This window comes from Peromyscus eremicus, chromosome 7 (assembly GCF_949786415.1).
Source record: "Peromyscus eremicus chromosome 7, PerEre_H2_v1, whole genome shotgun sequence".
In the NCBI taxonomy this organism is placed as follows: Eukaryota; Metazoa; Chordata; class Mammalia; order Rodentia; family Cricetidae; genus Peromyscus; species Peromyscus eremicus.
Genome location: NC_081422.1, coordinates 79,467,556 through 79,492,741, shown reverse-complemented (window position 1 = coordinate 79,492,741; position 25,186 = coordinate 79,467,556). Strand labels below are relative to the sequence as shown.

At 41.1% G+C, this 25,186-nt stretch overlaps 2 pseudogenes; both read right to left on the bottom strand.

Annotated features, from left to right (window-relative positions):
* Positions 1-449: 449 nt before the first annotated feature.
* LOC131914423 (small ribosomal subunit protein uS5-like) lies at positions 450-1,691 on the bottom strand (annotated as a pseudogene).
* Positions 1,692-7,046: 5,355 nt separating this feature from the next.
* On the bottom strand, positions 7,047-9,969 carry LOC131915654 (calsyntenin-3-like; annotated as a pseudogene).
* Positions 9,970-25,186: the final 15,217 nt, after the last annotated feature.

Below are 25,186 nucleotides of genomic sequence, written 5' to 3'. Positions count from 1 at the left end.
GTGGTAAAGCGTCTGCCCACTCCAGGCTCTGGATTCTGAGCACTTGAGATAAAGCTGAGGATGACAGCTCTCAGTTCTTAGCCTCCCACTCCCCATGATTCCTCCAACCCTACCCAACCTTTCGACATTGCAGATCTGCTCTGAAATTCCTGCCAATCTTGTTTTTGTCTTTTAAATCTGTGGAACACATTCCTTGCATTTTCTGTCTTTGAAAGCACAGCTGTACCATCCATGCATCCCATCCTTCTTGGAGCTTTTATTGATTTTACAATAGGCCACACTCAACATAGGGTCTGTCCTAGAATGCCAACAACTTTTGTGTATAATGAAAACATTTGCTGTGCACGAAGAACTTAGAAATCCAAGGAGGAATGAGTTTGATTAAATTAACAAAACTAGGAGTACAAATACATTCCAAGATGCCTGTTAAGATTTTTCTTTAACAGATTTAATTCACTTTATTTTTCTTGTATAAAAACCCTTATGTGGTGGCCACAGCTGGAGCCTGGGTCCTCTGAACAGAGACTCTGGTGTGGGTTTTCACAAGATGGTCAGTGAATTCCTGATAAGGAGACTTGGTGAACACAGTCTCTTTCTAGAGGTCAGGGGTCAGGTAGCTGCAGGTCTTGGAGATGGCATCAAAGGTGGCCTTGGCAAAGTTGCCCAGGGTGGCGGTGCAGCCCCTGGCTGATGTGTAGCAGTCATCAACACTGGCCATCATCAGTAACTTCTTAGGCACAGAAGCAGAGACCAATGTCAGTGCCTCTGGGGGCAGGGATGAGATGCACCAACACAGAGCCACAGTGGCCTGTCACTTTGCACGGAACAGTGTGGGGCTTGCCAATCTTTTTCCCCCAGTAGTCTCTCCGCACAGGGACAATGGACAGCTTGGCCAAGATGATGGCCCCTTGGATGGCAGTGGCTACTTCCTTGGAGCACTTAACACCAAGACCAACATGACCATTGTAGTCCCCAATAGCGACCAAAGCCTTGAACCTGGTCCGCTGGCCAGCCCAAGTCTGCTTCTGCACTGGCATGATCTGACCCTCATCCTTTCAGGACACGCCCAGGAAAAAGTCAATGATCTTGGATTCCTTAATGGGAAGGGAGAACAGGTAGATCTCCTCCAGGGACTTGATCTTCATGTCCTTAACCAGGCGGCTGAGCTTGGTGACAGGGATCCAATCCTTGTCTTCAGCTTTACCTCCACGAGCCCCGTGGCCTTGACCACGGCCACGGCCTTGATCACGACAGCGGCCCCTAAGACTGCTGCTGATCCTCTGTGGAAGCCGCTGCGACCTTCCTAATCCTGGGTCCCCGGTCCTCCGGGCCCTCCCGCTGAACCCGGGACGTACGCCATTTGGTGTTTTCCCCGAAGAAGAAGCGCCTGTTAAGATTTTAAGTCTTTTCCAATCATGGTCTCAACAGTTCTCGCTCATACAATTCCTCCTCTTTCTGGCCGGTTGGACTCTCCAACCTCCCCCTAAGGCCTGACCGTGGATCTCTGCATCCGCTTCCATCAGTCATTGGAGGAGAGTTCTAGCACGACAGTTACTGGGACCTGTCCTTAGTGCATGAGCTGGCTGTTTGGAACCTGGGGCTTATGCAGGGACACTTTGCTCAGCCTGGGTGAAGGCAGGAGGGGACTGGACCTGCCTCAACTGAATCTACCAGGCTGAACTGAATCCCCAGTGGAGTCCTTGCCCTGGGGGAGATGGGATTGGGGGGTGGGCTGGGGGAGGGAGGGAGGGGCGGGAGGCGGGAGGACAGGGGAATCTGTGGCTGATATGTAAAATTAAATTAAATTATAAAATTAAAAAAAAAGGGAGGGACCTGAAGTTTGGAGGGTATAGGGATAGAGGGGTAAAACTGGGAGGAGGAGGAGGTGTGGGGGGGTATTGCAGAGTGAATATGATCAATTATGATCAAAATACATGTGCATGTATGAAATTCTAAAAAAAAACAATTAAAAATATTTAAAAAGTAAAAAAAAAAGATTTTAAGTTTTCTTCCTAATAGATTACCTTTTATGATAATAATTGGCCAGGGAGTTAACCGCTTACATGGTCTCTTGACCTCTGTCAGTATATACCACCTTGCCTACGATACTCCTTATCAGAGGTCACTGTATAAAGACACAAGTGAAGTACTTTTGTTGATAATTTTATGGAAATTTTGAATGACTGAGTTTACCTCTAACCACTTTTGCATTCTGAGTTTAGTCGAGCCCATGAAGACACAGATACTGACATAGCAGGGCCATGCAAGACGTAGACACTGAGGGGTATGGTCCATTCCTTTTGCGGCTCTTCTCTTCCCTTCAGTACGGCTTGGGTGGAGATTTCCCCTGCTTACCGGCTGCCAGATTTGCAGCGATGACTCTTGCAGTTTTTCCCTGTTAGAGACTCAAAAGGGAATAATGAGAAGTTATCCCCTTTAGTGATATAACTAAAATCGCCCATCACCTTCAAGATGAGGCATTATTTAGTGGTGCGTTTTAGTTCAACTCCCCTATCAAGGAGCAGAAATGAAATTTAGTTCCATAATGTATATATCTTTTGCTATATCTCCAAGCAATAGTCTAGTGCTTGGTTCACAGCTGCCTGTCCACAAACGTGTTTTGAATGAAGTAGTATACTAAACTTAATCTCCTCCCATGAAGCATAAAATATCCTAGGGAACACACAGGAACTGGTACATACAGGAATAGAAATGGACTTACTCTGTGACGGGAAAAAGGAGGACAAAGAAGAAAAGCATGTTGCTATGAAAATGTTTGGAACTTTCCATATTATATGCCCAAGCTTAGCAGCCACATTCATAAAATGAAAAGCCCTATAATATGTTATATGCCAAAATTTTGATTGCAGGTTGCTCTTCACAGAAGGAAACTAAAATTAGAAAAAAAAATGGACTGGGTTTTGATATAAGAGAGGAATATAGTTTTTAACAACATACTTATGGGAAAAGCAAACCCCAAAGACAGAAGCAACCTCTGCCCTCCTAAGAAACTGGGTGGAGAATGTTTAACTAAATGAGGCTCCCATGCAGATTATAATGGTGGAGAGAAAAAAAAGTAGCAGGATGGGCAGAGTGAAATGATATGTGAAAGGAAATAAATGGTAAAATCTGAAATTGTTTTTGTTCAGAAGAAATGCTTTTACTTCACTCCAAGGCTTACAGGTGACCTCAGATGGTGTTTAAGCCTTGCAATGAAATAAGTGAAGCGTTTTTGTTTTTAATCCCCCCCCCCTCATGCGTGAATGTTCTTGTGTATGTATAAATGCATGTAGGGGCCAGAAGTTGATGCTGGTGTCTTCCAATATTGATTTATACCTCACTATTCGAGACATTCACTGAACATGGCTATCACCAACTAACAAGATGACTGGTCAGTTGGTCAAAAATCTACCTGGTTTTTCTTCCCAGTGTGTCTGGCTTTTATGTAGGTACTGGGGATCCCAACTTGAATCCTCATGCATGGGTGACAAGTACTTTATCAGCTGAGCCACTATCCTAGCTTTAAAAAGCTTTTTTTTTTGTTTAAAATCCATTTTTGACAACTCATTACTTCATTTATTCAGAACCCTTGGTGTATGAGACCTTGTCCGAATAAGTTCATCCATGGGAGGGTGTTAGCGCAGACATGTAGCCATCCTAGTGCACATAGGTAGATTAATGAAGTCCTAGTCTGCATAGCTACTCCATAGCTTTGGGTTTCAGATACTCCATTTCATACTTTTTGGTGTTGATATGGCCGTGCTGAATCACAGTTTCAGTATAGCATGTCTATATTGTGCTCAGCTTCCTATGGCAGATAGCAGGCAATAACAGTTAAGTTTCATTGCCTAAGTCTTAATAGATATACAATTAATTATGAAAAAAATACTTTTTAGTATATTTATTGTACGGGCCTGTGTGAGTTTATGTGCACCATGTATATACAAGAAGACTGTGGAGGCCAGAAGAGGGTTGGATGCCCTGGAGCTGGAGTTACAAGTTGTTGTAATTTGCCATGTGGGTGTTGGAAAACAAACCTGGTTCCTCTGCAAGAGCAGTATGTGTTCTTAACTACTGAGCCATCTTTTCAATCCCTAACTATTCAAATTTAAGTGTTGATCTCTGGCTTAAAAACCAGTTTTGGAACATACTATGGAGAAGAAAATGTAATAAGATTTAAAAATTAAGTCTTGAAATACCTTAAGCCAAGGAAGAACCAAGTATCCCTCCAGGCTTAGTGGGAGATATGCTACTTGGGTGATAAAGTTCCAGCTCTTTCTGTGCCAGCTTCTGGGTGTTGAGTTTTGGATTCAGACTTCTCATAAAAAGGTCATGTTGGTTTTCATTACCACTGTTACAACTGTCTTTAGTTCTTTGATAAAAATTCTCACCTTTTAGTTCACTGTTAATTTAAAGGCCCTGTATGAAATTGGTGATACTAGAACAGGGGCTATTTTCAGTGATGCTATAGCCTACTGCACAACCAAATACAGGGCACATAGGCTGTTAAGTGCACAGTTCAACCCATCTCTGTCTTGCCCTCACCAGACTCATCCTGGCTGACTGTGCACTCTTGTGTCTTTTCCTGGGTACTTGTGCTTTCTTCTGTCCTTTCTTTCTGTTTGATGCCACTTCTATAAAGTGTTTAAAAATCTCCCGGCCCAGAATCTCTCCAAACCCAACTGCTAGTCCTTATACCTTCTACAGCATCTGAAGATTAATATCTCTTATAATGTTATTTTCACCATATTAAAATAGACAACATGAAATCTGCTATTCTAATAATTTTAAGTTTTCAACTATTTTAATTGAGTGACTTTAAGTACTTTTATACTGAATGCAAAAAAAAAACCCACCACTGTCTATCTCTAATACTGTCTCATCATCCTGACCTGTACTTCTTGACTCATTTAACAGTAATTCCTATGGATGGAGAGATTGCTCAGAGGTTATGAGTATATACTACTTTTGTAGAGGACTGGAGTGTGATTCCCAACACTCTGATTGGACAGCTCACAACTGTCTGTAACTCCAGCTTCAGGGAATCCAACACCTTATTCTGGCATTTGGGGTATCTGCACTCATGTGAATCCCCTCTACACATATACATAATTAAAATAAAAACAAAGTGTTGCACCATTGTTCAGTTCAAGCTACTAAAATGATGCCATTGGACACAGAGACATTGCCAAAGGATGTGGACTTCAACTTTACTTGGAATTTCCACCATCTAGCACATACCAAAATCCAAATTTTACTTGGAGAAAATATTTTAGTGCTTTCCATGTGCCAGGAAACGGTGCCGGGTGCTGACGCACAATGAGGAAGAATGATGTATACAGTGATATATACAGGGTCTCAGTATTTGTGATCAAGACAGAAAGGAAATGACACGGGAGTAATACAGAAAATAAGGATTCCCCATTTCGTGACTAAGGTGAAAAATATTGTGACAGGATTGCTAAAGTATATTCTACGAAGAAGAGGAAAACATTACAGAGACAAAGCAGGTGTGATCTATGTGTGCCAGGGAAGAAGGAAGGGGCTCTATGAAGTGCTGGGGAAGAACCTTCCAGGCATGTCTGCAATGTTAACAAAGGTTTCGAGAGAACACCAATGGCTCTCACAGGGTTAAAAAGAGGCCTCTGTGGCAGGGCTAGAGGGAGGAAGAGTTAGTGGTCCCCAGTGAGACTAGGAGGATAGGGGAGTTATCTACTGAAATGTTATTCAAAGTAAAGTAAAAAAGATATGTATTCTAACAAGCAGCAAACATATTTAGAATTTTTCGTGGTTTTCTTTTCTAGCTATGTACATAGAATTAGTTAACTGAAGAGTGTAGATGGAGTGTTAGTTCATAAAGAGGATTCTGACACCCCAAAGGAGAAAGATCGTGAGAACTGGGTAGATTTGAGGCTTCACTTTAAAGATAAAACAAGTGGACTTCATTTTGGATTGTCACCAGAGGTCAAGAGACCCACATAGTCATTAATGAGTAACATTGGGACAAGAAAATTAGAAAATACATAGTTTTTTTTTTTTTAGCCACATGTCAGTCTTGAGCTAGATACTTTGTTGTCATGAAAATGAACGATCCTGTTTTCATACACAGATGTTTACTCTGGGCTGGCACAGGTGCTTACCTGTTTTAATAACCAGAATATAAGAGGTGTAAATGAATGCTGTATTGGGGCTCAGAATATATATATTGAAAGCAATAATCCCGTTTGGTAGATTAGGTAGGGAGTAGAAGTCTCCGACAGAAGTAAAAGCCTTATATGAACAGATGCAAAGAACACAAAGTCCTTACTAGTATGGGAAGCTAACTTGTCTGGTCAGAGGTATGTGAAGACAGGAAGACAGCCTGACCAGCTGCAGAGCTGTGAGTCTGCATTAGCAGAAGTCCTGCAGGAACTGGCTTCCGTACCCTTAGAGCTTTGATGTTCTAAAATTTACAAATGGCTCTTTCTTTCTTTCTTTCTTTCTTTCTTTCTTTCTTTCTTTCTTTCTTTCTTTCTTTCTTTCTTTCTTTCTTCCTTTATTCCTTTATTCCTTTATTCCTTTCTTTCCTTTACTTTTCTGGTTGTTTTATTTGAAAACCCTAGGGTGTGTCCCCTCCTTTATCACACTCATCCCCTACCCTCACCCCAGGACATGACAATGCCACACACACACACACACACACACACACACACACACACACACAAGGCTGTGAGCTGCACACAGAAACACAGGAGCTGTGCTCACGACAACATTGAAAAAATATACACTATATGTAATACACCCGGGGGGCCCCCCGCTCCTCGTCCTTCCCCACAACCTAGGCACAAGCAGGCCATGGAGAAAGGGACAGGGACCTTAGGACCTTGGGACTCGTCAGGCAGGAGAGGAAAAGAGGACAAGAGAGGGGGGAGCAGGGATCCCCAGAGTGAAATGGGAGTAGAGGCAAGGGACCCTAAGGGAAGCAGGGAGGTCCAATGGACAGGACAGAGTAGGATGGGCACACAGCAGGCTCCTAATCAACCCCATTCCCACCTCAACCATGACTGTTAATGTCCCTCTCCCCAATACAGTGCACGACTGGCAGCCAAAGTCACCCAGCCTCTCCCAGTGCAGCCAGCTAGGGCAGACGCAGCCGCCTCAGAATGCCAGGGAAAGGGCAGCCCAAGGTAGGGGCAGGCTGGAGGAGGAGGGGGGCAGCCCCTGCGGGGCCTGCTGGGTTCTGAGAGTGAAGGAGCCCTCCGCATAAAGAGCGCTGTCTCCCCTTGGTCTCTCTCTTTCTTTTGATGCCCACCAGCAACCCCTGCCACACCGGCCTGCTGGTTCTGATAGGACTCCATGGGGTTCACGATAATGGTGAGAGCAGAGTCATCCCAGAAGAGGTCAGGGTCTTTTGAGTCAGTGGAAGCCCCTGAGGGTCCGCCAGTTCCTGAGACGCGGCGGTGAAGGGAGTGGATCCGCACTAGGCCGAGAAGACCATAAGCACCAGGAAGCCCACACATACCACAATGATGAGCGTAGCCGCACTGGGGACCATGGAGTTCCGGTGGGAGCTGGCCAGGCTGTGTCCAGCCATCTCAGGAGGAGGCTGGTGACCTCGGTGCAAGAACTGCTGTGAGCTGAGCACGTGGCTGGGGTGGGCCACCTGGTTCATGCTATGCAGGATGTTGACCTCCACAATGAATTCGTTGCTGGAATAGCGGCCATTCATCTCTGAGCAAGAAAGCCTGAATTTCCTGGCATACAGGGCAGCTCCATGCCGCAGCTGGTAACGAGCATGCCTCAGGATCTCTTCATACACAGTGATGGTCTCCACCTCAGCAATGGTGAGGTAGGCAGATGTGTTGGAGAGCTCCAGGCCTCGCTGCTGCAAGGACGCCATGTCCAAGAGCAGGCTTTCTTGCTCAGGGTCTAGGTCGTCTACCAACAGAGAAATTTCACAGCCGTCTAGGTTGTGTACAGTCTCATCTGACATGTGTGTGTCTGTCACTGTGCCCTGCCAACTCTCATCTGCTTTGGCCTCCACCTAGTGGGAAATGGAGCAGATGCTCTGAAGATCCGGGAACAAGGGGACCCCCTCGGGTCTCTCAAAGTCCACGGCAAGGCGGGCAAAATGAGCTGTGCCACTCAGAAGGATCTGGGGGGCATCAGGCTGAAGGACCACCACACAGCCTTCCACTTCAGGGATGGAGACACAGGACTCTTCACTGAAGCACTTGACAGTGGTGATGAGGCGCAGGGGCCTGATGCCGGGTGTGGCAAAGCGCAGAGTGTTCATGTAAGCCACATAATGCAGGGCATGGTTGAAGGTCTCCACATCATCCCCCTCCAGGGTGAGCGGGGACTGTGAGGGGTTCACGTGGACCTGGGTCCCAGACACAGACATGGCTGAGAGTAACACCAGGAGGCGGGAGAGGAAAGGTGCAGAAGTGTAGAGGGGTGAAGGGGAGGGGGAGGGGCATGCTGGCAAAGAGAGGGAGTGGAGGGGCTATACCTTCACGCCTTTGCCCAGGCTCTAGAAATCCGGCTTTTTTTTTTTCTTGATTCAGCCATCATTGTGAAATAATGTTGGCATCCGGTGTTCGTCTCATATAGAAAAGAGATGGGCTACTGCAGTTGTGATGGTCTTAAAGAACAAAGAACTGTATTGATTTCGCTTCAAATGGAAAGCCACACCAAGACTGAGCCTTGGAGGGAGTGCTTGTTTGTTTTTAGAGCCATGTGCAATGCTATTCTTCTATCTCTCAATATTCAGTGGATAGAAGTCAGAGCACACTTCTATCCATCTATCAGAGTACAGAGCACAGACACCACAGAATCCAAGTTAAGAGGCTTGGATATTCATCTCCACTTTGGCTTCATGTTTTCTAAATTACTTACAAAACCATTTCTAAGAAAACAAAACAAACACTTGCTATGAAGGTTTCCCTCTGAATCAATGATATGGTTTGGGAAAGCCTGCAACTCCCGACTATTTATTTTGTGCTTTAATAGACATCACTAGAGTTGGATAAACAGCCAAAAGAGGCTTTTGATATGACTTACTCAGTATCATATTATTATTGGGTAGTAATGCCAGAAAAATTCTTAAATCAGAACAAATGTATGAGCTTAACTTGATATGTCATACATGACCCATTAAATGTACATGGCATACAAGCATGAAGAAAATCATAATGACTTTGAAATATGATTGAAACTTGGAGTTGGGAAGATCAACTGTTATGAGATTGACTAAGAGACTCTGGGAATTTGTTAGTGACAACAAGGCACTGTTACTGTTAAGAACAGCTGAGAGAAAAACTTATGAAGTCCACTGTTGTCCTAAGTACATTCAGTCAAGAATTCTCTCCATTGTCCTAAGTATCCTTCTGAAGTTTCTGGTTTCAATCCAGTTCCCACCATATGAGATAAAAGTTATGACAAGCTTAAACATTTTCTTTTGTTTTATTTGCCTCCACTTTACTGCAAAAAAAAAAATCTACTGAAACTTAGGAAAGTCAGTCTTCATTGTAAAGGGCCAACGCTTAGCTAAGATTTATATAAACAGAAGGTGTTAATTTTTGTAGAAAGTAAAGCCTTGAGGCTAGGCAGGCAATTGTGGTGGATATCACCAGATTAGAGAAAGGTCCAGATAATTACCAGTGTCTACTTCCAACTCTTGACAAATCTGGTATTTTGCAATCTATCTAGAGACTAACTACAGCCTGTCCCAGTATCTTCAGTAACAATTAGACAAACACCCAGTGGCTCAATATCCAGTCAACAGTTGCCCAGTACTGATCCAGGCTCAGCTTCAAAACCTATTCACACCTGAAACATTTTTTTATTTCATAGATTTATTTGTTTGTTTTAATTACAGTATCATACACATATACAATAAATTTAGTCAATTTCACTCCTCCATTCCCTTCCCTCTTCCCACTCTTTCTGTCTAGAACCTTTCTCGAGAAGTTTCCCTTCTACCTTCATGTCCTCTTTTTGTGTGTGGCTCACAGACTCTAAGAGGAGTTACTCGCTCTGCGTGGGTGGGAGGTTAGTGAGCAAGGGCAAAGGGCGGTGTATCTGCAGCTACACCACTGAAGACTAGAAAGACCACACATATAAAAGATTCTAATGGGTAGTTCTTCTGAGTAGAAGATTTAGTTTTGGAGAAGACAATGTTCTTACATGCTTTTAAAATTCTTAACAGAGAGTATGCATAACCATAAAAATATCCAGAAAGCATACAATTTTATGTATAACTATAAGAGAGGAAATTATGTCTAGGCTCTATGTGCATCTTCTATCTTGTGAGAGATCAAGGAATTGTAAACTAAAGTAAAGAGATGACTTTATTTTCTGAGTCAATAGTTTTTATTATCAATAACATATCTCGAGTCCTACTTTCTGATGTATATTTTTTCTCTTATTGAAAAATAGATTCTTTCATATCATATATTGTGATTAAGTTTCCCTCACCCAGCTCTTCCTAATGCCTCTTCACCTTCCCTCCCATCAGGATTCTGACCCTTTCTGTCTCTCATTAGAAAACAAACAGGCATCTGAGGAATGATGAAAGAAAATAAAATAAGATAAATCAAAAGCAGACAGATCTTTATAAGATAAAACAAAGAAAAAAGCCAAAGAAAAGGTGTGAGAAACACATATAGATGCTGAGACATACACATTTGCACACATAGGATTCTCATGAAAACATAAAACTGGAATCCATAATATATACGCAAATGATCTGTAAGGTTAAAAAAAAAATTCCCTGACAAAACATTATGAGACAAAGAACCCTCAATGATCCAGTTGAGTTTGTATTCTGTTGGCTATCTTCTGTTGGGCATGGGGCCTGCCCTTAAGAGTAGTTTGTTTTCCCAGTGAAACCTCCTTGGAGAAAATTATTTTTCATTTGCAAATGTCTATCAATTGGAGATAGCTTCTGGGTTAGAGATGGAGCATGTTCACTTCCTTCAGCTCTAGAAACCCATTTAGTAAAGACCTGTGTACAAGGAAACAGGTCTGCTAGTCATAGGAAAGCCAATGTACACAATGAAGTCACAGAGACTGTGGTAGCATAAATTCTGGTTTTCAAGGCCATCTTTTAGCTACTTTTCTTCTCTCCCCATTTCTCCATTTCTGGGACCATGCCTTATTCTTGTCCATCATTTTTAAGTCTCCATTTGAGTCTAGCTTCCTGACATGTGTGTATATTCATTCCATTGATTCTGCTGCTCTAAAGAACCCCTACTAATACAATGTGGAAAGTCAGAAACATTGTTATGACCTTACGATCTTAATTCCTGTGCTCAACCGATACATCAAAGCCTAGGCTCTAAGGTGCTGGAAATTATAAGCTGGGGCCTTTGGCAGATAATCAGACCATAAGTGCTTTGCCTTTGTGAATGGAGTTAGTCAGGCATTGTATAAGGGAGGCCTTTAAGCCTTTTTAGTCCCTTATATCATGTAAAGACACAAGAGGAAATGGGTCTTCATCAGACTCTGAATCTATAGGTGCTTTGATATTGGATAGGCCAGCTTCTAAGTCTGTTAAAAATGAAAGTCCGCTCTTTGAGAACTACTCATTGTAGGAGTAAGGTGTTATAGTCACCAGGAAAGAATAAGATAACCATTCACCCTATTTTACTGGGAACTTTTCTTTTGACATCTACTGAAAATGCCTAGAAGTGGGGCAGTGGTGGCATACATCTTTAATCCCAGCACTTGGGAGGAGGAGGCAGGCAGATTTCTATTAGTTTGAGGTCAGCCTGGTCTACAGAGCAAGTTCTAGGACAGCCAAAGCTACACAGTGAAACCCTGTCTCAAAACAAAATAATAAATTTTTTTTGAAAAAGCCTAGTACTTAAATTCTTCCTTTCTCTCCCTCTTGGTATTTAAGTAGAAACACCACTTTCTAAGAGCCTATACCTATGAGCTTTCAGTTGTAATACCTCTGTCACCCCAGGTAGAGGACTGTTTCTGTTGAGTCAGAGTTGCATTGGGACATCTCTGATGTTACATGTTGGCTGCTGATTGACAATTTTAGACTGAGAAAATGAAGTTTATAGAAGTCAGGATCAAAAAAGGAGCTATAGAAGTGAAGGAAGGCTGTATTTAATAGAGAAAGCAACATGCAAACAAATTTGGGTACAATCACATTTCTTTTTGGTAATAGTGAGAACTCAGGTCCAGTAGTGACTGAATCCCTATAATTTTGGTTGTTTTTCTTTATTAAAAACAAATTAGGATGTACTTTCATAGCAACATAATTTGTCGCACAGTATTTAGTCAGATCAAAGGCATTTTCTTGACCAAAGTATGTATAATAGATATTGTCTCACTAAAAGCATAGAGATAGGCACAAGGAGTGGAGGATGGCCCCATTGATTCCACTCTAATGTGACTAACATGAGTTTATACATACAGAATCTGCTTCTCTTAACCATATAGGTGTTTTCACTATTTACATTAGGTGTTAGACTTTTCCTACAATATATAGAAGTAGTAATTCTATAAGTGATGTATATTTAGAGGGAGAGCTATTTTTAAAGAAAAGTGTTTTAATATTGGTCATAGACTAATAAAGTATTGTGATTAAGCTGTCCTTGAAACCATTTATTTCTCGGTTAGGTATTGAACCAAATCATCCCTTATTTTTTCCAAAAGTTGTCTTGATGAGGAGGTCCACAAGCGCCTTCTACTTTTTGTTGTTTCCCTGAGGACATGGAAACCCAATTGCGTTTGGATGTGCAGGTCAGGGAATACTTTTATATAGTTTGGAGTTTGGTTACCTTTCTGTTAGGTTAATAATTACCTGACATAATCTACCCATGAAGAGAAAGAATTTATTTTGATGCATGGTTTTGGAGGTTCATGGTAAGAGACCTCAACTGCTTTAGGCCTAATATATCATGGGAGGGAACATATGGAAGGACAAACTGTTTACTTCATGGCTGGGATAAAGACAGACAAGAGAAGTAGTGAGTGTTTCAATATCCCCTTAAAGGCCATACCACCCCCAGTAGTCATTCTACTATTATTTCTGTACAGGGAAAGAAATAATCAATGATGATCAATACCTAGAATATATATAACAGAAGACAAGTAACCAAATGAATAAACAAATGACTTGAACACATGATTCTTCAAAGAAATAGAAGTGATGAGTGAATATATGAAAAATGCTCCACATCCTTAGCCAGCAGGCAAATGCAAGTCAAAAATTATACTGAGATTTTCACAGATATTTAGTGAGTGTGGTAACAATCAACAAACAACAACAACCCCCAGAGTAACAAATATGGTACAGATGTGGGCAAAAATGGAGTACAGTATGCAAGTATAAATGAGCCCAGGAACTGTAGAGAGCAGTACAGATGTTTCTCCAATGTTTAATGTAGAACCACAATCAAATTCAACATACGATACCACATCTGGGCATATATCTGAAGGAAATTAAGTCAGTACACATAATCGAATCTGCATATCCTTGTTTATTGTACCACTATTCAAAAACAGCCAACTTATTGAATAAGCCAAAGTGCCTGTTAACAAAGGAAGCAATAATGAAAATATAGCATATATACAAAATAGACAGTTATTCAGTCATAGAAAAAAGGTCACATTATCTGTAGAAAAATGAATGGAATAAAATTTACCATATTAAACAGAATAAACCAGACACAGAGACACAGTTATTGCATGGTATTGTGTGCTATTATTCCTGGGGAGATGTAAACAAACATAAAGGAAACCACTGAACAAAGTTAAGGATACTCCTGAAGTCCAACCTGGTAAAACAATACATTTTACTAGGGGTTACTTACACGAGCAGAAAGAAGTCAAAGACCACCGTGTCATCAAAGCCAACCTCAACATGGGTGACAGAGCATGAAAATTGGAAATCTAGAGTGTACTGCACAACCTGTAGGTAACTCAACAAGTTAGAGAGTGTCTCTGCCAGCCAGTTTGGCTGGTCTGAGCCTCTTCCAGGTGGTTTGGTTTGTATGAGAGTATTCTGTGCATCTCAGGAGGCTGAGAGTATCTCTCAGCAAGCCTTACTGTTTATATATGCTTGAAGGACAGATCTAGTGAATCTGCTCAGTTTGGGGGACTTCCTTAAACCTTTGAGTTGTTTTCTTCCTGAGTTCAATGAGCTTCCCTACAGAACAGAATATTTCACCTCCCTGGGAACAACCTGGTTTTTTAGGAGCTTCCCTCCAAGATAAGATGTTTTATCTCAGAGGAAATTACCAATCACTATATGATTGCTTTTATACATAGAAATTGGAATTAAAAACTAACACTTACCTGCAAGTAGAGAAAGACTAATAGGAAAGGCAAGAGGTACAGGAAGAGAGGGAACATTAGGGGAGAGGGTTGAGAACTCTGGCTGTGAACAAATCAGGTTATACACATGTATGGAAGTGCCACAGTGAACATATATAATAGTATTACTAATTGCAATAATAACAAGCAAATGATTCAATAAATAAAAAAAAGTAACAGAACACTATTATAGGAGCTTAATCTATTCAATTAGTAAGCAAGGGATCATTGGCAACTGACTACGCAGGCAGTGTGCTGAGGATTCAGCATGAATCAAGTGAACAGAGTCCTTGCCTTGAGACAAGGAAATAGTATTTTTAAATATATAGTTTTAAGTATTACATGAGAAAAGTACCTCATGGCTTAAAGAGACTGGGGGGCATCTAACTGTGACTCAGAGTCAACAAAGGTGTCACAGAAAAAGATCCAAGTTCAGACCAACAGATACGTAGGAAATAACCTGAGCTTTGGGTCCAGAACATTTGTGTGAGGCCTGGAAGCAAGATCATGGAAAGACAAGCCTTACTAAGGGATACAGATTGTATTCAGGGCAGGAACTTGCAGGTAAACAGGAAAAAGAAATGGGGTTATTAAAGATCTCCACTGGACAGCTTCAGTGTAGCAGTGAACAACCCAAGTGTTTCAAACATGGCCTCATGGGTCATTTTAAAGAACACTTGTGCTAGCACTTCCCTCTGAAAGGATCAGAGCCCCAAGGGGGTGGTTTAAATGTGTGTTTTAATTTGGTGTGGGATTCGGGCTCAGATGTTTCAACTTATCTGAAGTCAAATGTCAATTGAAAATTACTGTTTACAGAGTAAAGTGCCTTTTTAGTTGGGATGTTTTCCCTCACTACTTTGCCTTAGAAAGCACCGTAATCTTGGGTCTCTATTTAGATATCCTGTAGTGGATTATGCTCCTCATTTAGAATGTGAGCGGGTGGGTCCTCCTGAGCCCACGGAAGACGACGAATGCTTACAATGTTTGTTGTTATCACAAAACCTATTTCAGAGATGCACATTTCTTGTCCAAAAATACCTTTAATTTATTCGTTAACACCCAGGTAAGACATCTCATCCAAATACTACTGTGTCTTAATACCTGTTTGTCTCTACTTTATCAGAGCAGGATTCCGTGGAGAGGTAGTCTTTCTTTAGTTTAAAGAGGAGAGCCTAAGACATGTGGGGTTGGGAGGTAGCACATAGAACTCACCAAGGCCCAAATCCTGGAGGTTTCAAGTGGGAAGAAATAAGGTCAAGTTTGGCTCACTGCAGAGGACCGATACCTCTAAGGCTGTCAGGTGTACTAGAAATCAGCCCCCATTTAGACTTCTGGTTAAGGTGGCTTACAGCAGTGGCTTCCATGGCCAGAGCTGTCTGGTTTTCCTGGGACAGGTCATGGAGTTCTCTGTTCACAGATAATAGTCTCATCCTGAGTGTTTGATGGATCACTGGGCTTTCTTTCAGGGTGTGGTTTTGTTGTGTTGTGGTGTTTTCCTCTTCAGAGGTATATTACATTTCTGATTCAGAAGAACTTTTCTGTGCAAAAAATTATGTCCCACGAAAATCAAGGTTTTCCTAACAACCTGCCCTTTGTCTTCTTTCTTTTCCATATTGACATTCTTTGATGCAGGGTGTCATCACTCTGGGACTGAAGCTGTGTGTCTTAGACTGTAGGTACTTAACAAAAGAGATTAGCTCATAACTTAAGAATGAATACAAGTTTTACAAGGATTACATTGTTGACTGATGGAATATTTTAGAAATTGGACCTTGAACTACCAAGCCAATGACAAAAAGAAACCCACGCCAACAAAACAGAACAACAAAACAGCTGTTGCCGTCTCTGTCTACCATATCCCAGCATAAGACAATACTTACGCTTTGGCAATTGTTTAACTTTTGGACTATATTGTCTTTATCTTCATTTTACCTTCAAAAATGTTAGATTTAAAATTAAGCAATAAATGGCTATAAGTGAACATCATAATATTAGGCAAAATAAGACATAGGACAAATATCAAATATTGCACATTTTCTCCCATATATGGATCCTAGATTTCATGAATGTGTGTATTTTTGTATGTATGTATGTGTATGTGTGTATGTGTCTGTGTATATGTGTATATGTATGATATATAAGATATGAAAGTAGAAATGAAACTTTCTGGAGAAAGAAAATGAAGGTGGAGAAAGGAGAGGACTGAGTGTGTAAATATGGTCAAAGTACTTGATTCACTTGAATGAACATATCCTTATGAAATTCTGCACTCTATGCAATGAATGAACGTCAGTAGAAATGCATCATTTGGGTAGTTTTAAGTCTGTATTCATGGGGTGCTGGACAATGCATATACAGTTATCCTAAAAAGATAAGGGAAAAAATAGAAAAAAGAATGAAAGGAGGGAGGGATAGAGGCCTGTTTTGTAGTGTTTGACAGTTCCCAAGGTATAAATTGTCACAAAGATGTCATGTTTCAAACAACCAGTACAGCATTATTGCCCGTAGTTTTGAGGAAAACACACACATGATGGCTATTGCAAGATAGTGGGATTGGCACCAAGATACTGTGGGTTATATGTTCTCATGTCTCAAATCAGGCGGTGTAGTTCAAAGCTATGGGCCTAGGTTTTATAGAAATACATATATGTGATTCTCTCTCTCCTTCCCCCTATCTCCCTTTCCTTATCTTTTTGGTAGACTTAAAAAATTAAATTAACATAATATAGGACATATAAAGACAAATCAGTCTGCTAAATATGGATTATAGGAAAGATGTAAGTCTCTATGCTGGATAGTTTTTTATCAAGTTGATACAAGCTAAGGTCATCTTAGAGGAGGGAACCTCAATTAAGAAAATGCCTCCATAAGATCCGGCTGTAGGCAAGCCTGTAGGGCATTTTCTTAATTAGTAATTGATGGGAAGGGCCCAGCCCATTATGGGTAGTGACATCCCTGGGCTTGTGGCCCCAGATTCTATAAGAAAGCAGGCTGAGCAAGCCATGAGAAGCAAGCCAGTAAACATCACTCCTCCAGGGCTTCTGCCTCAGCTCCTGCCTCCAGCCCTCTTTGAGTTCCTATCCTGACTTCCTTCAGTGATGAACAGTGGTGTAAGAAGTGTAAGACAAATCATTTCCTCCCCAAGTTGTTTTGGTCATAGTGTTTTGTCGCAGCTAGGAAATCCTTAACTAAGATAATCTTTAGCCTTAAAATTTGCTTTCTGATTTGAGCTATATAAAGCTATGACATCATAAATCATCAAACAATGAGATGATGTAAAATTTAGGAAAATATAGTTATATTACAAAGAGATAAAGGATAATCAATTATCATAGAGTCAATGAATTATCTGATAAGAAGTGAGTTTGAAAAACTCTCCAGGAAGGCTTTCTCAGGAGGGATAGTGGAGAGACTTGGTGTAGTCATGCTGTTGGGATATGTGGCATCTTCTGAGAAAGTGTGGCCATGAGACAGAGTCCATCTTTGGAAACACCTCGGCAGGAGACTTTCTGCACAGTGTTTCCAAACAATGTTGATCGTACTGGGAGGTCTTGTGTGTCAGACCCTGTGCCTACCTCTGTGGAGATTAACTCATTGAACACTTCCTGGAAGTCTGTGATAGCTTGCTTGGGAGTGCTCCATGTGACAACAAACTTCTTAAACAAGAACACTAAGTCTTAAGTGTTTGAGCAAGTGACTTTTGGTATATTTGCTTGGCACACAATGGAGCTGGGGTTTAGATTCAGGTTTGCCTGCTCCCAAAGCTCAAGCGTGACAGGGAGTACGTCACTAAATCAGGGGGTTCTGAGTTCAAAATCATCAAGTGTAGACACCGAGAGAAGAGTTAACAAGTTGACATGCAGGGTAACAGCATATGGAAAAAATCAATAACTGGCCTCCAAATGCTTGATCAGAAGTAAATGCTCAGTCTGGGGATATAACTTAGTGATAGGACAGTTGCCTATCATGTGCAAGGTCCTGGATTCAAGCTCAGCACGGCAAAGAACAAAAAAAGTCCAAATGCTCTATCCTTTGCCTTGTGACGCCTTTTGATTTATGAGCTCATGTCTGGCTAGCTGGGAAACTGTGTGCACAAAGGTCAAATGGTATGAAAGTTGGAGATAACATCCTGTGAATTAGGTAAGTTAGAGATAACTTTAAACCCTGACCACACTTAATTAGAAGTACATAATATTATCAGTCTATAGTTTCTTCAAAATCTCCTTTGAATTGCATTTAATAAAGTTAATAAATGAGGTAAAACATGTCAAGAAATGCTTTTTCCCTTTTCCTCTTTGTGATGCTTATTGACAGTGCATGAGTATTTATGTTTAATTGCATTGACAAGCTCTCCAATTCTCTAGAAGACATTTTCCCTTTTCCTCTTCATGATGCTTATTGACAATGCCCCAGTATTTATGTTTAATTGTGTTGACAAGCTCTCCAATTCTCTAGAAGACTTTGGGGTGTCTTTCTACTTCGTGAAACTTTAAATCACTTCTGGAAAAGAAAAATAACGTTCTTTGGGATAAACAAAAATTCCCTGGCCTTCACTCATTTCTCCTAGACAGTATACAAAGAAAGCTATTGTATTTTTTTTTCTTGGTTTTTTTGTTTTGTTTTGTTTTGTTTTTTGAGACAGGGTTTCTCTGTGTAGCTTTGTGCCTTTCCTGGAACTCGCTTTGGAGACCAGGCTGGCCTCGAACTCACAGAGATCCATCTGCCTCTGCCTCCTGAGTGCTGGGATTAAAGGCATGCGCCACCGCCGCCCGAAGCTATTGTATTTTTGATGAAATTTCTCTGGAAATGAAAAAATGACTTTACGTCAACAAAGACTATATGGGGTTTAAGATAGTCACCTTGTATCACAATCATGAAGGATATTGCCAAATAATGTTTTATAAAGTAGCTACTATGCCTATGAATACCACTGAAATGTAAAGGAACCTATTTCCACTCACACTCTGAACAAAAGTGAACAGCATTAAACTGCTTTGCTCAAATAATCCACCCATGTTTCACACTTATCCTCTCCACTCAGACTTCTAAACCCCTTTACTATGTAATATTTTTTAAGAAAAAGTTTCTGCAGAATCAACTGTTTAAAATTTGATTTTTCCCACTACCTTTTCTCCTCTATTTTTTGGTGACTGATTATAGGATTACTTGAAAACTTAATTTTAAGTTTGTAAAGATAGTCTCTAGTTTGTGGGGAAAGAGTTAGTTACTTTTAATATCCCTGGCCATGGATTTTTCTAATCTCTCTGGTTAGTTTCATCAGGGGTCCCATCAGAGTGGGATAGTTGACCTCTTACTGTACAGGTTAGAAAAGAGTCAAAGAATTTTCTGGAATGATATCTGGGTGTTAATATTTTAAGTAGCATAATGAATGGGTAAAGGATTTTCTCAAAATTGAGGACTTGTTCATAAAAGCCAACACCTACATGCTTCAGAGCTTAACATGAGCAAGCAAAAAGCTGTTTGGGCCACACTTGGCAGTCAGACTGGTTTATGAACAACTGTGTTTCATTTTATACTAGCTTTATTTTTGCACATTCTAGTGACCAGCTTTCAGTGCGGGCTGCTGAGCCTCCTCCGTATGCTCCACTGTATGAGCCCCAGAGGGGCCAGCTGTGAAGCTTCACCAGTTGTCTTGACACCGCATAGGATAAATTACTCATGTGTGTGGTAGTGGTGGTGGTGTGTGTATGTGTGTGTAACAGAATCACAGCCCTATGATAGATCAAGACTATTCGTATAATGTAAATCAATGGAATAAAGCATCCTTGGCCTTACTTACTTAAGTTTCTTCTTTTTTCTTCTTCTTCTTTGCCCAGATCCCCATCACCTCCCTCCAAACACATACCCAATGTTAAAAGTGTGAGTCATTTCACAGAAAGACAAAGGGAGTGTCTAGCACAGCACTCACTAGATGAGTCTCCCCGTGTCTATATCTCGGCCGCCATCCTCTCTTGGTGTTACAACACATCAACACTCTTAGTGATGATAGCTTAGAGATTACAATCCTATTGCTGTTGCCACTTCCTTTGTCTTCAAGACAATGAGGTCTGTATGGGAGATGACGGTTACTTGGGCAACAAAGTGGTTAGGCCTTGCTGACAAACTTTCCTTTTCATGCTGGGGACTCTTTCGAGGAGCTTATGAAAGGGAGCAAGTAACTGCCTCTCTTCCTGGTGCATGAGCACAGCAGGTCACTGTCTTTAATAACAGGGCAGAGTCATCTGAAGCTGTCAGGAACTGCCCTGATGTCAAGCAGCCATGTGCTTTTACTGGGAATTAATCTGGAACTGGCTTTTTGCTCTTGCTTTCTGGTTCTTTTATATGGTCTCCTCATGCAGGTGCTCCAGCTACATGTTTGAACAGGAATGACAAGCTCGTTTATCTCCTGAGGTTGGCATCTTTTGCAAGTAAGATGCAGGGTAATTGGTTGGTAGAGAGGCACATATGAAAAAAAGCCTCTACTGGTCTGACCTCTGTAATTGCCTTGTTCAGTGGTCTTGACCAAGCCGCTTGCTTGAACACTCAGCATTGGCTTTCCTTTTGGTGGAGGAGAAAAAAAAAATAAGGAATCCATTTTTCAGGTGGAAGGAATATTGCAGAACTGTTCCCAAACGTTCTAGAACACTGAAAGGAAGGGCACCGAGCTTAGAAGACACTGTCAATTCCAGGGAGTGTAAGACACTAACAGTCTCAGAAGGTTTTAACAAAAAAAACCAAACAAACAAAAAACCAAAGTAATGAATGAGTCATTGGGATGCAACAGAGAGAGACACAAGAATGCTTTTAGTTAACCCAGGGCCCCAGAGGAGTTAAAAACAAAATCAGCCAACTCATTCTTCAAAACCTGGTGTGACTAGCAGCAGGTTTGAAACACAGGACACTTATAGACGTGGGCACCTGGGTTATTCACATGTTGTAGCCTGTGGGAACGCGTTAGTTAAATGAAAATGGCTTGACTGTATGAGCTAATATATGTAACCACGCAGTATGGGCCATAAACAGGAGTCTTGCTCAAATACACGGAAGAATTCATTGCTGTACTTTTCAAAATTGGACTTTTACCTGTCTCAGCACCTACGGATTTTAAGCGAAAGCTCTCACATTTTTACAAGATCTCCCTGCATGTTTGCATTTTCTTCTGTTCAGTATGGGGAGCCAGGAAGGAAAAAAAGTTTTCATTTACAAAGTAGGATTCTGTCAGATTAAGGCAGCCTTCAGTTCCAGTCACCTTGGCTCTACATGGGAGGGTGTTGCTTCTGGGTGTCTGAAGTGTAAATTTGGGAACTCCAGCTTTAACCTTTAATGCTGATTTCTAAGGTAACCCGAATCCAAAACACAGACGACATCATAAATCAGAATTAACACCTTGAAAGTGTTTCTGGGAGCCAAATGGGGGCCCTCAGTGCTCCCAGAGTACTGCTAATGTCACCCTGTTACCAGTTTCCTGGACAGACAGAGCTCCAGCTCTCTCACCAGCTAGGGTTTCTTTCTGGTGACCTTGCATAGCTCTCCTGAAGACCTGGATGTAGGGCACCTCACTGCCGTCCAACTGAGAAACGAGGCAGTCATATTCTCCATGGCTACCACAGAGCACATTTCTTTATTCTCCAACTAGATGAGCTAGCAGCACTCAGGTCAGCCTGTGTTTGTGGCCTTTTTCTGGTGGTCTTCCCATGCCAAGAGTGCACAATGAAGCACTCAATAACATTGGTCCCAGCCCAGATGAATTTGGTTTGCTCTGATGAGGCTATGGATTAGCTTTTAGGTTTCAGGTCAGAGATAATGGGACAAAGACGACAGAGGGAAACAGGTTTTTGTTTTTCCTTGAGTTTCTGGTTTTTGTTTGTTTTAGTTTTAATTTTTGACACCTGTCAAGAGAAGGGAGCTACCGTTAGTGGAGTGACTAGTGGAAAAATTGAGGAGTCGGAGAGCAAAGGAAATCTGAATATTTAGTGGACTTTGTCACTGGGCAGTTAGGCTGTGTGGGGTGTGTGTGTGTGTGTGTGTGTGTGTGTGTGTGTGTGTGTGTGTGTGTGTGTGTGTGTTTGTGTAAATGTATTGACTTAATAGTCCAAGAGGCAAAGTGAGTTAATAGCTCTGCACATTTATCTTTGTCTCTTACATGATAAACTAGCTGGGTAACATAAATGAAGGTTTCAAGGAAACCAGTTTGGCAGGGCCACATTAATATTTAAGAGTTGATTAACACAATATCCTGCTGAAGTTTAGTCTGAAGGAACTTGGAAAAATTTCAAAAATGGTCAAACGATATAAAGTAAACACTTGGCTGCATTCTCTTGGCCCCAACTTCCAAAGTTTGTCACAGGATGACCCAAAGAACTTCATCCTTCTTTGATAAAAATTTCCCAATTTTATCTAGAATTCCAAAGTTAAAAGACCCATCCTCGTCTCGTCTGTGGGGTTACTGATGTCTCTGGCACTTGCCAAGCATAGTCAGGGAGCTCATTGGCTGAACCCTACCAGAGATTAGCACAGCCACTTGGAACTGGGAAGCGAAACAACATCAGAGACTTACTGTAGAGACCTTAGGAGGCAAAATAGCACTCACCCCTTGGCAACACGTGGCCTTTTCCTGGATTCCCTTGAAGAGGAAGTTGTAGCCTGGAACATTATACATACCATGGGGTGTTTCCACAGCATCTGTACTCACCCTGGGCTCTTACAGGAATTCACTCAGTAATCAGGTCTTGGGGGGAAAGATAGACAGGAAGAGGGATAATCATAAAGAAAGCCAAGTTCACAAAATCCCTGAGAGATTTTTAACTTCTTCCATGGCCAAACCCACAGAACTGAAGTCATGCCGCACACTGCCTAGCATGTGCGTTCTTCTGTAATTCCCAGCACTGACTCACTCGCTCAGTCATAAACAGTCTTTGGACTTTAATGTCCCCACCTGTAAAACAGGAATAATAGCACCAGTCACGTGGACGGAGAGGAGAGAGAGCTGGTTCTAAAGGACTTTGACCTGCTCCCAAGTGGAATTCTTATATCTTTATGGTCTTAGTAGTAGTGTTGGGTAAAGAAACACAGGGACAACCCAGTTACCAGTACTTCCCTGGCATTATAGACACAGCAAATATTTTATTTAAATTAGATGAAAAATGTGAGCAGTTCTTTTTGCATAGTGCCTATATGATTCTTTTTGTGACTTGTTCACAGCTTTGCTTTATCTAGCTTCTGTTGGATTGTTGATATTTAAGTAATCTTCATTTTAAGGCCATACCTCAGCTTAATTGGACAACATGATGGAAGAATCTGCTCTGGCACAATCCTCCTACCTTGAATCTGAATTATTCTGTAACGATGTAATTAAGTGATTGATTTCATTGGTTGTTTGTTGTACCGTTCCTTAGTGGATTACAGTCTTTAAGAGGTCTCAGATTTCTGTTTTGTTTGGTGGCACAGCCCCCAAAGCTAGAACATCTCCTGGCTGAGAGTACTAGTTACATGATTCAAATCAATGAATAATTTGATTCCAGCGACTTAATCTTACAGATCACAGTTGATGTTTGACTTTAGGCTTTCAAGTTTATCTGGTTGAAATCCAACCACCTAGCCACATTTGTATCCTTTCTTTCTTCTTGCCTTCTTCTCTGTCATTCTGCATGTCTTCCTCCTTCCCCTTTATATTCTATGGCAGTGGTTCTCAACCTGGGGGTCGGATGCATATCAGATATCCTGCATATCATGTGTTTACATTATGATTCAGAATAGTAGCAAAATTACAGTTATGAAGCAGCAACGAAATAATTTTATGGTTGGGGCTCACACACATGAGTAACTCTAATGAATGGTCACAGCATTAGGAAGGTTGAGAACCACTGTTCTCTGAGCTTCTGGTTTGGCTAGACTTTTTCTTTCCACTGATATATTAAATTTAGTTTTGATACATTCTTCTAGCTATTAATTGTGATTCTCTGGTGAAATGATATCATGATCTGTTGAATTATTTATCTGAAAACAATCTCGGAGGCCCAATGAATACATATAAAAATGGCTGCCAAGGTTTCATGGCAAGCCATATGTATGAATGCTGAATTGATGCTTCTCAGAACTACATGATATAAAGGGTCATTCTGGCATCTGTCAACAGAAGAGTACTTCTGTAGACTGATGTTTTGTAGTCGGTTAGTCTTCCAGTTCATTTCCGATATCTCTTAAAGTAACCCATCACCCAGAGTTCACTCCCCACTGGATGAGTCATTTATGGATCTTCCAAAAAAAAAAGATAGATGGTGGTTAATGGAGAAGTCAGGGAAAGTGAAGGGAATAAAAAAGGGAGATGAGAAAGAATTTTGACATCAAGGTATATGTGTTATGGTTTTTTTATCTCTTAAAAATGTACAGCTAAGCATCTTGTTGTCCTTTGTGAACTTCAAAGTAGTAATGCTACAAACTTGATATGAGTTTTATGATTTGACTAAAGTGTCTACATTTCTACTCATTTATTGCAGTTGTGTATTTATTTAGGTAAAGATATTTACAAAGGAGTCAGATTAGGGAAAAATAATGCAGTGGAAACAATGGAAATATTGAACTTTTAGGGTTTAAAAGTGATTGTACTTGAATGATTTCTTTTTGTATTTCTAAGTCATACAATAAACTTTATTAGATTTTGCATAGAAAGTCAAAAATAGTTTGTATTTTTGCCATAATCCTTCTTTGGGATTCACTCAACAGCTATGACTGAGTACCTCCCAAACACAAGGCACTCTGCCTAGTGCTATGTAGCTGGAGAGGAAGACAATGGAGGAAAGCTTCTCTCTCCAACAATATTAGTGCCCGTTTCTTTCAAAAACTCTCTTCAAGCCTCAATGTTCATCTGCAAAGT